The sequence below is a fragment of the Dendrobates tinctorius genome, unplaced genomic scaffold, assembly GCF_039654945.1.
Source record: "Dendrobates tinctorius isolate UK_male_01 unplaced genomic scaffold, ASM3965494v1 ptg000004l, whole genome shotgun sequence".
NCBI lineage: Eukaryota > Metazoa > Chordata > Amphibia > Anura > Dendrobatidae > Dendrobates > Dendrobates tinctorius.
Window position 1 is genome coordinate 24769973 of NW_027361672.1, and position 17411 is coordinate 24787383.

General features: G+C 47.6%; 1 long non-coding RNA gene across 1 annotated transcript in view; it reads right to left on the minus strand.

Moving 5' to 3' along the window:
* Positions 1-2878, minus strand: part of LOC141080882 (uncharacterized) — a 97384-nt gene extending 94506 nt beyond the window's left edge. The window contains exon 1 of the long non-coding RNA XR_012229189.1: positions 2538-2878. This is a non-coding gene — a long non-coding RNA (uncharacterized lncRNA). The remainder of the gene's footprint in view (positions 1-2537) is intronic.
* Positions 2879-17411: the final 14533 nt, after the last annotated feature.

A 17411-nucleotide genomic window follows, 5' to 3' on the forward strand; every position in this document is an offset into this window, starting at 1 on the left:
ACACTTTAGCAGCATCTATGGGGTACATTATACACTGGAGCAGTACAAATAGGGCCCATTATATATGGAGCATTATTTGGGCCCATAAGACATTGGAGCATCATCCATGGGGCCCATCATATACTGGAGCATTCTAAATGGGCCAGATCAGATACTGGAGCAGCATCTATGAGGCACATTATACACTGGAGCATTACAAATGGGGCCCATTATATATGGAGCATTATTTGGGCCCATAACACACTGGAGCATCGTCCATGGGGACCATCATATACTGTAACATTATGTTGAGCTCATCATATACTGTATGGAACATTATATGTGACCAATTATTCTGTATGGAGAAATATATGGGGCTCATTATTCTGTATGGCGCACAATGTGGTGGCCGTAATACTGTATAGAGTAATATACTGTCCTTTTTTTGAGCTCTTGTACAATTTAGAATAGATCAGTCATGTCATGTAAGCAGTGAAGTATTTGTCATTGTACTAAACCTATATTTCTGTGCCATATCGGAGCATCATGAGTTGTGGTATGTGTTAAAGGGGCGAACTGACTCTCTTTGGCCCAGGGCACCCGAAAACCTAGTGCCAGCCCTACCCCCCCACAACTTTAGCCAAATAACCCCCAGTTTTCAATGCGTAACTATTATTATGAAGTAAATTAAGGTTGACAAGCTTCAGTAATAAGAATTGATGTTTTTGGCATTGAAATGGGCACTGTAGGTGTATTTACTGTCCTCCACTCCCTGCCGACTTTGCTTCCCCATTGACTTGCATTGGGCTTTGTGTTTCAGTCGGCCTCCGACTTTTCCCTATAGTGGGCCGATTTCGTTCGACCCGACTTTTGCGAAAGTCGGGTTTCATGAAACCCGACTCGACCCTAAAAAAGGCAAAGTCGCTCATCTCTAGTAATAATTTATTACTGGACTTGCATTTGAAACAGCTACATGCACATATAAATACTGTAGTAATTTGAAGCAATTTTGACTTTGCCCATAGCAGTAATTATTAAAGTTTTTTTTGTGGCTTCATGCAAATAAAATTTAACTAATGTATAAATGAGAAGTACTACAATCATTAAATCCTTTTTTTTGTTAAATTCTAGCTGCTCTCAACATATTAAATTGCTGTCAATGAATAAAAATACTGGATGGGATACAAGTTGGGTTTCATGGGTGTAAGGGGTTAAGGACCCAACTGTGGATGTGAAAAATTGGACAAAACTATGTACATGGGGTAGATATTAGCGTGCATCCTATATTGTGGCGATGGCTATATAGGATACTGGTTTACTGCCACTCGGGTCAGTCACAGAAGGGATAATAAGTAGGCTGGAGCAACTGAGCTACACTAATTAAACCTGTGGGAGACTAATAAGGAGGACAGGCAGGGAGGGTGAAAGCTGCAAGGGCTTGTGAGAGTCACAGCAAGAGACTCTGAAGTATGTCAGGAGGGAACCCAACTAATCAAGGATTGGTCCTCAACATCTAATTAGTGGACAACCTCTTTTGAACAATGTCTGGTAAATTTTTCTGGTAAACAAGCCTGTAAGTAACATCCAGTATACATCTTATTGGGGTACTTAACATCTGAGGCACTGCTTACACAGGTCTGCAAAGGTATATAGTCTGTCGTTATGAACAGCAATGTCACCTTTCTCTGACAGCAAACCTACTGTATGTCTACAAAGGGCAGCACAGTTAAAATACAACAGATGGTAGAAAGTTAAGTGCTTTCATTCATAAAGTGATTAAAAGGATTGTCCATATCTTCTTTATTTTACAATGGGCACCAGTGCACCTAAAAAAATAAGGGGTATACCTCCACTTTAAGCTTTACTGACATAAAACGATAAAACATATATAAAGATCTACCATGTAAAAAAAACACTGAATGCAAATGGCTATTCCTGTGGTAAATCCAGTTAATTAACACTGGTGTTTGGCAAAGGGTTGATAAACATGTATAAGACGACATATAGGTAAAGGAACAAATAATCTGAATCGAGACCAGGTCAGATCACATCCTCTCACTGACAGATTGGTGCATCATTTTAGGTATAAGGTACCCATAAAATGCTCCTTAACGTTTCATGGAAGAAGGATATGAATACAAATGTGGCAATCCTTAAAGTTAACAATTCACACACCAAAAATGCATGTCAGTCACTCATAAGCAATGTGCGTGGCACAGTAGCTAGTGATGAGCGAGTATTCTCATTGCTCGGGTTTTCCCGAGCATGCTCAGGTGATCTCCGAGTATTTTGGCGTGCTCGGAGATTTAGTTTCTGTCACCATAGCTGCATGATTTGCGGCTACTAGCCAGCCTGAATACATGTGGGGATTGCCTGTTTGTTAGGACTTCCCCACATGTATTCAGGCTGTCTAGCAGCCACAAATCATGCAGTTATGGTGACAGAAACTAAATGTCACGCCGTTCTGTTTGTATTTGCTTGTCGGCGTGACAATGCATGTCTGCTTTAACCCCTTACTCCTTTCCCCCTAATTGAGCTGGGATACTGCTGGCTGTTACCTGTATGGAGCCTGCTCAGTTCCCTGCTCTGCTGCGTAGCTGCACATGTGGTGTTAGGTCTTTGCTCTTCTGCTTGACCATTCGCATGTTCGGTCCTTGGTCGCCGCTGTGGAAGCTGTCCGCGGGTTGTGAGGTCATTTGCAGCTGGTGCATGACTTTCCACGTGTCTAGGCTTGCAGACAATGCCAGCTGCTCTAAGCTGCAGTTCCTGCACTGATTGTGCTGCAATGGTTTCTGTGTGTGCTTAGGGAGTGCGCAGCCACACCTTCCCTGCTTTTATCAGGGTTAGTGTGTGTACTTGAAATGCTGTCCCCAGCCAATTGCTGAGGGGCAGCCCCTTTATAAACTTACCCTGCCCTATGGGTGGGGCCAGAGCTACTCACAATGCTCCTGGACTTTGCCATGTGTGTCTCGTGTCTGTGTCTCTGGACCTCGTCTGTCTCGGTTACGGTACCAAAGTCCCTGCCTTGATTCCTGCTTTGTCCTATTCCCTCGTCCTGCCCCGGAGGCGATATATCTGGGCCTGAATCCCTGATCCTGTACCTGTCATGTACCTGACCCCGTCTAAGTTCGCCCTGGCCTGGAGGCGGTGTATCCAGGCTTGAATCCCTGATCCTGTACCTATCCCTTACCTGACTATGTCTGAACTGTCTGCTGTGTTATGTTCCTGGAATCCCTCTGTGCTTGGAGCCCTGCACCCAGTGACTCTGAGACTCTTGTAACCCGTGTTCCTGTTGAGCATCTACTATGCTGTGCTCTGACTACCATGCGGTGCTAGCTCCATGCAGTCCCAGCAATCCTGCGGTGTTAGCACCATCACGCTTGAGTTCTTTCCTAGGTCCGATGTCTGAAGCCTGTTGACTGCAGTCAGGAACCTGATGACCGCTGCCTGGAGCCTGGAGCTGGATGACTGCAGTGGTGCCTGTAGATCGTGTTGGATGTCTGGAACCAAACGACTCCCGTCTGATGTCTGCCGGTGACTCTGATGTCCTGTGGGTGACCCTGATGTCCTGCCTGCGTCTGGATGACCTCGTGTATCCTGATGACCTTGTGTGTCCTGACGTCCTGATGACCTCGTGTGTCCTGGTTTTGTCTATGTACTGTGACTTTACTTTAAGTAAACTTTACTTTATTTATACCTGAAGTTGTGCGGTGTCAAGTCCTACGTGTCCTTGTCCACATGCTCAGCTGCCACAGTATCCCGGTCGCTGCCCTTCCCTAGTTTGGGTAGGCCCGGGTCCCCCTCTGTGGTATAGAGGGTCCATATTGCGTCCCAGGGGGATGACCGCCCCTCACCATCGGCGTGGAGGCGCCTGCTGGGCCGCGTCTGCGGCTGCAGTCGTGACACTAAATCTCCGAGAACATCCAAATACTCGGAGATGACCCAAGCATGCTCGGAAAATCTCGAGTAATGAGTATACTCACTCATCACAAACAGCAGCACAAAGTAATAAAGCATTCACTTTAGGGGTGCATTCACATGGACATGGATAAGTAACGGTGCAACAGTATTGCAATATGGAAAACCTCATATAAATACATGCATATTTTTTATTGTTGTACCCTACAATTAACAATCCATGTGAAAAAAAACAAAAGCAATGCACTCACAATTTTCTTTATTTTTCAGAAAACCATTGATAACTGCTCTACAATCACATAATTACAAAGAACCAAATTCATAAAACCCTTGATGCACATTCTCCTCTCAGTGTCCATGATTCCTGCTTCTTTCTGTTGGCTCACCTGCATTCCACAATTTCAAAGAAAAAAGCCTTGCTCAATCTCTATATATAAAACTGAATGTATGTATGTATGTATGTGTGTATCACCAACCAATCACGAAGCATATTTCATTTCACCATAGCTGTTCAAAAGAAGCTGAGCTGTGATTGGTTGCTATGAGCAACAGTTTTCCTTGCAACCAATTACTAAGAATCTCTTATTTCATTAGAGCTGGTTAAAAGAAGCTGAGTTGTGATTGGTTGCTATGAGCAAGTTTTCCCACTTGACAACACTTCAGCAGACACTGACATGGTGGGAGAAATCTAGCATCCCTGGGAACATAACCTCCCAGCCATTGCCTGCCCCCCAAAAAGGAGCAGAGAGCACATGACAGAAATGAATCCCCCCTCCCATTCCCATATACCCATCACACATCCTCCATCCAAAAGGCACATCTTCCCTCTTAAAGGGATCATTGGTATGGAAGTTAGGGCAAATCCACTCTGTGCTTTGGTACTGACCCCTATGCCTTTCTTAAAGGGATCTCTGGTATGGAAGTCAGGGAAAATCCATCCAGTGCCTTGGTTCTGACCCCAGGCCTCAAGGGATCCCTGGTACGGAAGTCAGGGCAATTACTTCAAATGCTCTGGTAATGACCCCAGGCTCTCTTAAAGGGATCTCCTGTATGGAAATTAAGGCAAATCCCTCAGCTCTCTGATTCTGACCCCAGAGTTCTATTAAAGGAATCATTGGTATGCAAGTCAAGGCAAATCCACTCAGCGCTCTGGTTCTGACGCCAGGCTTCTCTTAAAGGGATCCCCGGTATGGAAGTTAGGACTGTTTCACACAGCGCTTTGGTTCTGATTCCAGGCTCTCTTAAAAGGATCCCCGGTATGGAAGTTAGGGTAAATCCCTCAGCGCTCTGATTCTCACCCCAGGCTTCTATTAAGGGGATCATTGGTATGGAAGTTAGGGCAAATTCACTCAGCGCTCTGGTTCTGACCTCAAGCTGATGGGATGATGTGGGATATTAGGGGCAGTAATCCGGTGGCTCTGGATGATGGGATGATGTGGGATATTATGGGCAGTAGTCCGGCGGCTCTGACTGACGGGATGATGTGGGATATTAGTCCGGTGGCTCTGGCTGACGGGATGATGTGGGATATTAGAGGCAGTAGTCTGGTGGCTCTGGCTGATGGGATGATGTTGGATATTAGGGGTAGTAGTCCAGTGGCTCTGGCTGATGGGATGATGTGGGATATTAGGGATAGTAGTCCGGTGGCTTTAGCTGACGGGATGATGTGGGATATTAGGGGTAGTAGTCCGGCGGCTGAGACAGGATGATGTGGGATATTAGTTGTAGTTGTCCGGTGGCTCTGGCTCGGAATGATGTGGGATATTAGGGGTAGTAGTCTGGCGGCTGTGATGGGATGATGTGGGATATTAGCGGTAGTTGTCCGGTGGCTCTGGCTGATGGGATGATATGGAATATTAGGGGTAGTAGTCCGGCGGCTTTGACGGGATGATTTGGGATATTAGTGGTAGTAGTCCGGTGGCTCTGGCTGGTGGGATGATGTGGGATATTAGGAGTAGTAGTTTGGTGGCTCTGGCTGACGGGATGATGTGGGATATTAGGGGTAGTAGTCCGGTGGCTCTGGCTAGTGGGATGATGTGAGATATTAGGAGTAGTAGTTTGGTGGCTCTGGCTGATGGGATGATGTGGGAAATTACAGTGAATGTGGCTACGCGGAGTGGGCGGGGCTCTACACTCTATACGCTCTATACCCATCACACATCCGCCATCCCATAGTCCCATGCCCATATACCCATCATACATATCCTCCATCCTATAGTCCAGTGCCCATATACCCATCACACATCCGCCATCCCATAGTCCCGTGCCCATATACCCATCATACATATCCTCCATCCTATAGTCCAGTGCCCATATACCCATCACACATCCTTCATCTCATAGTCCCGTGCCCATATACCCATCATACATATCCTCCATCCTATAGTCCAGTGCCCATATACCCATCACACATCCGCCATCCCATAGTCCCGTGCCCATATACCCATCATACATATCCTCCATCCTATAGTCCAGTGCCCATATACCCATCACACATCCGCCATCCCATGGTCCCGTGCCCATATACATATCCTCCATCCCATAGTCCCGTGCACATATACCTGTCATACATATCCTCCATCCCATAGTCCGATGCCCATATACTCATCACACACCCTCCATTCCATAGTCAACCATTATGACATCATAATGAGCGGCGGCAGGGCTTGCAACCTTTGATGACATCAGCGTCGCCATGGCAACCATTGTGACATCATAATGAGGGGCGGGGCTTGATATGCACACACTGCTTCCCCAGTATGCAAATAGGGGCATTGTGACAACACAATGAGGGGCGGGGCTTGACGCGCACACACTTTTTCCCCCAGTTTGTAGATAGGGGCAAAATTGTTTGGTGAATTGGAATGCGCAGGGTTAAAATTTTGCCTCACAACATAGCTTAGGACGCTCTCGGGGTCCAGACGTGTGACTGTGCCAAATTTTGTGGCTGTAGCTGCGACGATGCGGATGCCTATCCCGGACATACAAACATACACACACACATACATACACACAAGCATACACACTTTGAGCTATATATATTAGACTAGCTGAAGAGCCCGGCGCTGCCCGGGCATAGTAACTAACTGTGGTTAGTTATAGAAAATTATAATTATCCTCCATCCCATAGTCCCGTGCCCATATACCCATCATACATATCCACGATCCCATAGGCCCGTGCCCATATACCCATCATACACATCCTCCATCCCATAGTCGAGTGCCCATATACCCATCACACATTCTCCATCCCATAGTCCCATCCCCATATACCCATCATACATATTCTCCATCCCATAGTCCCATGCCCATATACCCATCATTCATATTCTCCATCTCATAGTCCCATGCCCATATACCCATCATACATATCCTCCATCCCATAGTCCAGTGCCCATATACCCATCACACATCCTCCATCCTATAGTCCCGTGTCCATATACATATCCGCCATCCCATAGTCCCGTGCCCATATACCCGTCAAACATATGCTCCATCCCATAGTCCAGTGCCCATATACCCATCACACATCCTCCATCCCATAGTCGCGTGCCCATATACATATCCGCCATCCCATAGTCCCGTGCCCATATACCCGTCATACATATCCTCCATCCCATAGTCCAGTGCCCATATACCCATCACACATCCTCCATCCCATAGTCCCGTGCCCATACACATATCCGCTATCCCATAGTCCCGTGCCCATATACCCATCATACATATCCTCCATCCCATAGTCCCGTGCCCATATACATATCCTCCATCCCATAGTACCGTGCCCATATACCTGTCATACATATCCTCCATCCCATAGTCCGGTGCCCATATACTCATCACACATCCTTCATTCCATAGTCAACCATTATGACATCATAATGAACGGCGGCAGGGCTTGCAAGCTTTGATGACATCAGCGTCGCCATGGCAACCATTGTGACATCATAATGAGGGGCGGGGCTTGATACGCACACACTGCTTCCCCAGTATGCAAATAGGGGCATTGTGACATCACAATGAGGGGTGGGGCTTGACGCGCACACACTTTTTCCCCCAGTATGTAGATAGGGGCAAAATTGTTTGGTGAATTGGAACGCGCGGGGTTAAAATTTCACCTCACAACATAGCTTAGGACGCTCTCGGGGTCCAGACGTGTGACTGTGCCAAATTTTGTGGCTGTAGCTGCGACGGTGAAGATGCCTATCCCGGACATACAAACATACACACACACATACACACATACATACACACATACACACTTTGAGCTTTATATATTAGATATAGATATAATCTAATATATAAAAATCAAGTGTGTGTACGTATGTATGTATGTATGTGTGTATGTCCGGGATTGGCATCCGCACCGTCGCAGCTACAGCCACAAAACTTGGCACAGTCACACGTCTGGACCCTGAGAGTATCCTAGGCTATGTTGTGAGGTGAAATTTTAACCCTGCACCTTCCAATTCACCAAACAATTTTGCACCTATCTACATAATGGGGAAAAAGTGTGTGTGTATCAAGCCCCGTCCCTCATTATGATGTCATAATGGTTGCCATGGCGACGCTGATGTCATCATAGGTTGCAAGCCCCGCCGTTCATTATGATGTCATAATGGTTGACTATGGGATGGAGGATGTGTGATGGGTATATGGGCACTGGACTATGGGATGGAGGATATGTATGACGGGTATATGGGCACGGGACTATGGGATGGAGGATGTGTGATGGGTATATGGGCACAGGACTATGGGATGGAGGATATGTATGACGGGTATATGGGCATGGGACTATGGGATGGAGAATGTGTGATGGGTATATGGGCACAGGACTATGGGATGGAGGATATGTATGATGGGTATATGGGTATGGGACTATGGGATGGATGATGTGTGATGGGTATATGGGCACTCGACTATGGGATGGAGGATATGTATGATGGGTATATGGGCAAGGGACTATGGGATGGAGGATGTGTGATGGGTATATGGGCACTCGACTATGGGATGGAGGATATGTATGATGGGTATATGGGCACGGGCCTATGGGATCGTGGATATATTTGATGGGTATATGGGTATGGGACTATGGGATGGAGGATGTGTGATGGGTATATGGGCACTCGACTATGGGATGGAGGATATGTATGATGGGTATATGGGCATGGGCCTATGGGATAGTGGATACGTATGATGAGTATATGGGCACGGGACTATGGGATGGAGGATAATTATAATTTGCTATAACTAACCACAGTTAGTTACTATGCCCGGGCAGCGCCGGGCTCTTCAGCTAGTTACTGATAAAACTGTAATTTTATCAAAAATACCAGCCAATGCAGCGATACATATCTGGAATCAGGGTCTCTGTCTCTCAGATTAGGTGGCACAAACCTGGTGACAGATTACATTAACCCCTTCCCGACCAATAACGCCACATAGGCGTCATGAAAACTGGTGCCAATCTGACCAGTGACGCCTTTCTTAAAGGGATCTCTGGTATGGAAGTCAGGGAAAATCCATCCAGTGCCTTGGTTCTGACCCCAGGCCTCAAGGGATCCCTGGCACGGAAGTCAGGGCAATTACTTCAAATGCTCTGGTAATGACCCCAGGCTCTCTTAAAGGGATCTCCTGTATGGAAATTAAGGCAAATCCCTCAGCTCTCTGATTCTGACCCCAGAGTTCTATTAAAGGAATCATTGGTATGCAAGTCAAGGCAAATCCACTCAGCGCTCTGGTTCTGACGCCAGGCTTCTCTTAAAGGGATCCCCGGTATGGAAGTTAGGACTGTTTCACACAGCGCTTTGGTTCTGATCCCAGGCTCTCTTAAAAGGATCCCCGGTATGGAAGTTAGGGTAAATCCCTCAGCGCTCTGATTCTCACCCCAGGCTTCTATTAAGGGGATCATTGGTATGGAAGTTAGGGCAAATTCACTCAGCGCTCTGGTTCTGACCTCAAGCTGATGGGATGATGTGGGATATTAGGGGCAGTAATCCGGTGGCACTGGATGATGGGATGATGTGGGATATTATGGGCAGTAGTCCGGCGGCTCTGACTGACGGGATGATGTGGGATATTAGTCCGGTGGCTCTGGCTGACGGGATGATGTGGGATATTAGAGGCAGTAGTCTGGTGGCTCTGGCTGATGGGATGATGTTGGATATTAGGGGTAGTAGTACAGTGGCTCTGGCTGATGGGATGATGTGGGATATTAGGGATAGTAGTCCGGTGGCTTTAGCTGACGGGATGATGTGGGATATTAGGGGTAGTAGTCCGGCGGCTGAGACGGGATGATGTGGGATATTAGTTGTAGTTGTCCGGTGGCTCTGGCTCGGAATGATGTGGGATATTAGGGGTAGTAGTCTGGCGGCTGTGATGGGATGATGTGGGATATTAGCGGTAGTTGTCCGGTGGCTCTGGCTGATGGGATGATATGGAATATTAGGGGTAGTAGTCCGGCGGCTTTGACGGGATGATTTGGGATATTAGTGGTAGTAGTCCGGTGGCTCTGGCTGGTGGGATGATGTGGGATATTAGGAGTAGTAGTTTGGTGGCTCTGGCTGACGGGATGATGTGGGATATTAGGGGTAGTAGTCCGGTGGCTCTGGCTAGTGGGATGATGTGAGATATTAGGAGTAGTAGTTTGGTGGCTCTGGCTGATGGGATGATGTGGGAAATTACAGTGAATGTGGCTACGCGGAGTGGGCGGGGCTCTACACTCTATACGCTCTATACCCATCACACATCCGCCATCCTATAGTCCCATGCCCATATACCCATCATACATATCCTCCATCCTATAGTCCAGTGCCCATATACCCATCACACATCCGCCATCCCATAGTCCCGTGCCCATATACCCATCATACATATCCTCCATCCTATAGTCCAGTGCCCATATACCCATCACACATCCTTCATCCCATAGTCCCGTGCCCATATACCCATCATACATATCCACGATCCCATAGGCCCGTGCCCATATACCCATCATACACATCCTCCATCCCATAGTCGAGTGCCCATATACCCATCACACATCCTCCATCCCATAGTCCCATCCCCATATACCCATCATACATATTCTCCATCCCATAGTCCCATGCCCATATACCCATCATTCATATTCTCCATCTCATAGTCCCATGCCCATATACCCATCATACATATCCTCCATCCCATAGTCCAGTGCCCATATACCCATCACACATCCTCCATCCTATAGTCCCGTGTCCATATACATATCCGCCATCCCATAGTCCCGTGCCCATATACCCGTCAAACATATGCTCCATCCCATAGTCCAGTGCCCATATACCCATCACACATCCTCCATCCCATAGTCGCGTGCCCATATACATATCCGCCATCCCATAGTCCCATGCCCATATACCCGTCATACATATCCTCCATCCCATAGTCCAGTGCCCATATACCCATCACACATCCTCCATCCCATAGTCCCATGCCCATACACATATCCGCCATCCCATAGTCCCGTGCCCATATACCCATCATACATATCCTCCATCCCATAGTCCCGTGCCCATATACATATCCTCCATCCCATAGTACCGTGCCCATATACCTGTCATACATATCCTCCATCCCATAGTCCGGTGCCCATATACTCATCACACATCCTTCATTCCATAGTCAACCATTATGACATCATAATGAGCAGCGGCAGGGCTTGCAAGCTTTGATGACATCAGCGTCGCCATGACAACCATTGTGACATCATAATGAGGGGCGGGGCTTGATACGCACTCACTGCTTCCCCAGTATGCAAATAGGGGCATTGTGACATCACAATGAGGGGCGGGGCTTGACGCGCACACACTTTTTCCCCCAGTATGTAGATAGGGGCAAAATTGTTTGGTGAATTGGAACGCGCGGGGTTAAAATTTCACCTCACAACATAGCTTAGGACGCTCTCGGGGTCCAGACTTGTGACTGTGCCAAATTTTGTGGCTGTAGCTGCGACGGTGAAGATGCCTATCCCGGACATACAAACATACACACACACATACACACATACATACACACATACACACTTTGAGCTTTATATATTAGATATAGATATAATCTAATATATAAAAATCAAGTGTGTGTACGTATGTATGTATGTATGTGTGTATGTCCGGGATTGGCATCCGCACCGTCGCAGCTACAGCCACAAAACTTGGCACAGTCACACGTCTGGACCCTGAGAGTATCCTAGGCTATGTTGTGAGGTGAAATTTTAACCCTGCGCCTTCCAATTCACCAAACAATTTTGCACCTATCTACATAATGGGGAAAAAGTGTGTGTGTATCAAGCCCCGTCCCTCATTATGATGTCATAATGGTTGCCATGGCGACGCTGATGTCATCATAGGTTGCAAGCCCCGCCGTTCATTATGATGTCATAATGGTTGACTATGGGATGGAGGATGTGTGATGGGTATATGGGCACTGGACTATGGGATGGAGGATATGTATGACGGGTATATGGGCACGGGACTATGGGATGGAGGATGTGTGATGGGTATATGGGCACAGGACTATGGGATGGAGGATATGTATGACGGGTATATGGGCATGGGACTATGGGATGGAGAATGTGTGATGGGTATATGGGCACAGGACTATGGGATGGAGGATATGTATGATGGGTATATGGGTATGGGACTATGGGATGGATGATGTGTGATGGGTATATGGGCACTCGACTATGGGATGGAGGATATGTATGATGGGTATATGGGCACGGGCCTATGGGATCGTGGATATGTATGATGGGTATATGGGCAAGGGACTATGGGATGGAGGATGTGTGATGGGTATATGGGCACTCGACTATGGGATGGAGGATATGTATGATGGGTATATGGGCACGGGCCTATGGGATCGTGGATATGTTTGATGGGTATATGGGCATGGGACTATGGGATGGAGGATGTGTGATGGGTATATGGGCACTCGACTATGGGATGGAGGATATGTATGATGGGTATATGGGCATGGGCCTATGGGATAGTGGATACGTATGATGAGTATATGGGCACGGGACTATGGGATGGAGGATAATTATAATTTGCTATAACTAACCACAGTTAGTTACTATGCCCGGGCAGCGCCGGGCTCTTCAGCTAGTTACTGATAAAACTGTAATTTTATCAAAAATACCAGCCAATGCAGCGATACATATCTGGAATCAGCGTCTCTGTCTCTCAGATTAGGTGGCACAAACCTGGTGACAGATTACATTAACCCCTTCCTGACCAATAACGCCACATAGGCGTCATGAAAACTGGTGCCAATCTGACCAGTGACGCCTTTCTTAAAGGGATCTCTGGTATGGAAGTCAGGGAAAATCCATCCAGTGCCTTGGTTCTGACCCCAGGCCTCAAGGGATCCCTGGCACGGAAGTCAGGGCAATTACTTCAAATGCTCTGGTAATGACCCCAGGCTCTCTTAAACGGATCTCCTGTATGGAAATTAAGGCAAATCCCTCAGCTCTCTGATTCTGACCCCAGAGTTCTATTAAAGGAATCATTGGTATGCAAGTCAAGGCAAATCCACTCAGCGCTCTGGTTCTGACGCCAGGCTTCTCTTAAAGGGATCCCCGGTATGGAAGTTAGGACTGTTTCACACAGCGCTTTGGTTCTGATCCCAGGCTCTCTTAAAAGGATCCACGGTATGGAAGTTAGGGTAAATCCCTTAGCGCTCTGATTCTCACCCCAGGCTTCTATTAAGGAGATCATTGGTATGGAAGTTAGGGCAAATTCACTCAGCGCTCTGGTTCTGACCTCAAGCTGATGGGATGATGTGGGATATTAGGGGCAGTAATCCGGTGGCTCTGGATGATGGGATGATGTGGGATATTATGGGCAGTAGTCCGGCGGCTCTGACTGATGAGATGATGTGGGATATTAGTCCGGTGGCTCTGGCTGACGGGATGATGTGGGATATTAGAGGCAGTAGTCTGGTGGCTCTGGCTGATGGGATGATGTTGGATATTAGGGGTAGTAGTCCAGTGGCTCTGGCTGATGGGATGATGTGGGATATTAGGGATAGTAGTCCGGTGGCTTTAGCTGACGGGATGATGTGGGATATTAGGGGTAGTAGTCCGGCGGCTGAGACGGGATGATGTGGGATATTAGTTGTAGTTGTCCGGTGGCTCTGGCTCGGAATGATGTGGGATATTAGGGGTAGTAGTCTGGCGGCTGTGATGGGATGATGTGGGATATTAGCGGTAGTTGTCCGGTGGCTCTGGCTGATGGGATGATATGGAATATTAGGGGTAGTAGTCCGGCGGCTTTGACGGGATGATTTGGGATATTAGTGGTAGTAGTCCGGTGGCTCTGGCTGGTGGGATGATGTGGGATATTAGGAGTAGTAGTTTGGTGGCTCTGGCTGACGGGATGATGTGGGATATTAGGGGTAGTAGTCCGGTGGCTCTGGCTAGTGGGATGATGTGAGATATTAGGAGTAGTAGTTTGGTGGCTCTGGCTGATGGGATGATGTGGGAAATTACAGTGAATGTGGCTACGCGGAGTGGGCGGGGCTCTACACTCTATACGCTCTATACCCATCACACATCCGCCATCCCATAGTCCCATGCCCATATACCCATCATACATATCCTCCATCCTATAGTCCAGTGCCCATATACCCATCACACATCCGCCATCCCATAGTCCCGTGCCCATATACCCATCATACATATCCTCCATCCTATAGTCCAGTGCCCATATACCCATCACACATCCTTCATCTCATAGTCCCGTGCCCATATACCCATCATACATATCCTCCATCCTATAGTCCAGTGCCCATATACCCATCACACATCCGCCATCCCATAGTCCCGTGCCCATATACCCATCATACATATCCTCCATCCTATAGTCCAGTGCCCATATACCCATCACACATCCGCCATCCCATGGTCCCGTGCCCATATACATATCCTCCATCCCATAGTCCCGTGCCCATATACCTGTCATACATATCCTCCATCCCATAGTCCGGTGCCCATATACTCATCACACACCCTCCATTCCATAGTCAACCATTATGACATCATAATGAGCGGCGGCAGGGCTTGCAACCTTTGATGACATCAGCGTCGCCATGGCAACCATTGTGACATCATAATGAGGGGCGGGGCTTGATACGCACACACTGCTTCCCCAGTATGCAAATAGGGGCATTGTGACATCACAATGAGGGGCGGGGCTTGACGCGCACACACTTTTTCCCCCAGTTTGTAGATAGGGGCAAAATTGTTTGGTGAATTGGAATGCGCAGGGTTAAAATTTTGCCTCACAACATAGCTTAGGACGCTCTCGGGGTCCAGACGTGTGACTGTGCCAAATTTTGTGGCTGTAGCTGCGACGGTGCGGATGCCTATCCCGGACATACAAACATACACACACACATACATACACACAAGCATACACACTTTGAGCTATATATATTAGACTAGCTGAAGAGCCCGGCGCTGCCCGGGCATAGTAACTAACTGTGGTTAGTTATAGAAAATTATAATTATCCTCCATCCCATAGTCCCGTGCCCATATACCCATCATACATATCCACGATCCCATAGGCCCGTGCCCATATACCCATCATACACATCCTCCATCCCATAGTCGAGTGCCCATATACCCATCACACATCCTCCATCCCATAGTCCCATCCCCATATACCCATCATACATATTCTCCATCCCATAGTCCCATGCCCATATACCCATCATTCATATTCTCCATCTCATAGTCCCATGCCCATATACCCATCATACATATCCTCCATCCCATAGTCCAGTGCCCATATACCCATCACACATCCTCCATCCTATAGTCCCGTGTCCATATACATATCCGCCATCCCATAGTCCCGTGCCCATATACCCATCAAACATATGCTCCATCCCATAGTCCAGTGCCCATATACCCATCACACATCCTCCATCCCATAGTCGCGTGCTCATATACATATCCGCCATCCCATAGTCCCGTGCCCATATACCCGTCATACATATCCTCCATCCCATAGTCCAGTGCCCATATACCCATCACACATCCTCCATCCCATAGTCCCGTGCCCATACACATATCCGCCATCCCATAGTCCCGTGCCCATATACCCATCATACATATCCTCCATCCCATAGTCCCGTGCCCATATACATATCCTCCATCCCATAGTACCGTGCCCATATACCTGTCATACATATCCTCCATCCCATAGTCCGGTGCCCATATACTCATCACACATCCTTCATTCCATAGTCAACCATTATGACATCATAATGAGCGGCGGCAGGGCTTGCAAGCTTTGATGACATCAGCGTCGCCATGGCAACCATTGTGACATCATAATGAGGGGCGGGGCTTGATACGCACACACTGCTTCCCCAGTATGCAAATAGGGGCATTGTGACATCACAATGAGGGGTGGGGCTTGACGCGCACACACTTTTTCCCCCAGTATGTAGATAGGGGCAAAATTGTTTGGTGAATTGGAACGCGCGGGGTTAAAATTTCACCTCACAACATAGCTTAGGACGCTCTCGGGGTCCAGACGTGTGACTGTGCCAAATTTTGTGGCTGTAGCTGCGACGGTGAAGATGCCTATCCCGGACATACAAACATACACACACACATACACACATACATACACACATACACACTTTGAGCTTTATATATTAGATATAGATATAATCTAATATATAAAAATCAAGTGTGTGTACGTATGTATGTATGTATGTGTGTATGTCCGGGATTGGCATCCGCACCGTCGCAGCTACAGCCACAAAACTTGGCACAGTCACACGTCTGGACCCTGAGAGTATCCTAGGCTATGTTGTGAGGTGAAATTTTAACCCTGCGCCTTCCAATTCACCAAACAATTTTGCACCTATCTACATAATGGGGAAAAAGTGTGTGTGTATCAAGCCCCGTCCCTCATTATGATGTCATAATGGTTGCCATGGCGACGCTGATGTCATCATAGGTTGCAAGCCCCGCCGTTCATTATGATGTCATAATGGTTGACTATGGGATGGAGGATGTGTGATGGGTATATGGGCACTGGACTATGGGATGGAGGATATGTATGACGGGTATATGGGCACGGGACTATGGGATGGAGGATGTGTGATGGGTATATGGGCACAGGACTATGGGATGGAGGATATGTATGACGGGTATATGGGCATGGGACTATGGGATGGAGAATGTGTGATGGGTATATGGGCACAGGACTATGGGATGGAGGATATGTATGATGGGTATATGGGTATGGGACTATGGGATGGATGATGTGTGATGGGTATATGGGCACTCGACTATGGGATGGAGGATATGTATGATGGGTATATGGGCACGGGCCTATGGGATCGTGGATATGTATGATGGGTATATGGGCAAGGGACTATGGGATGGAGGATGTGTGATGGGTATATGGGCACTCGACTATGGGATGGAGGATATGTATGATGGGTATATGGGCACGGGCCT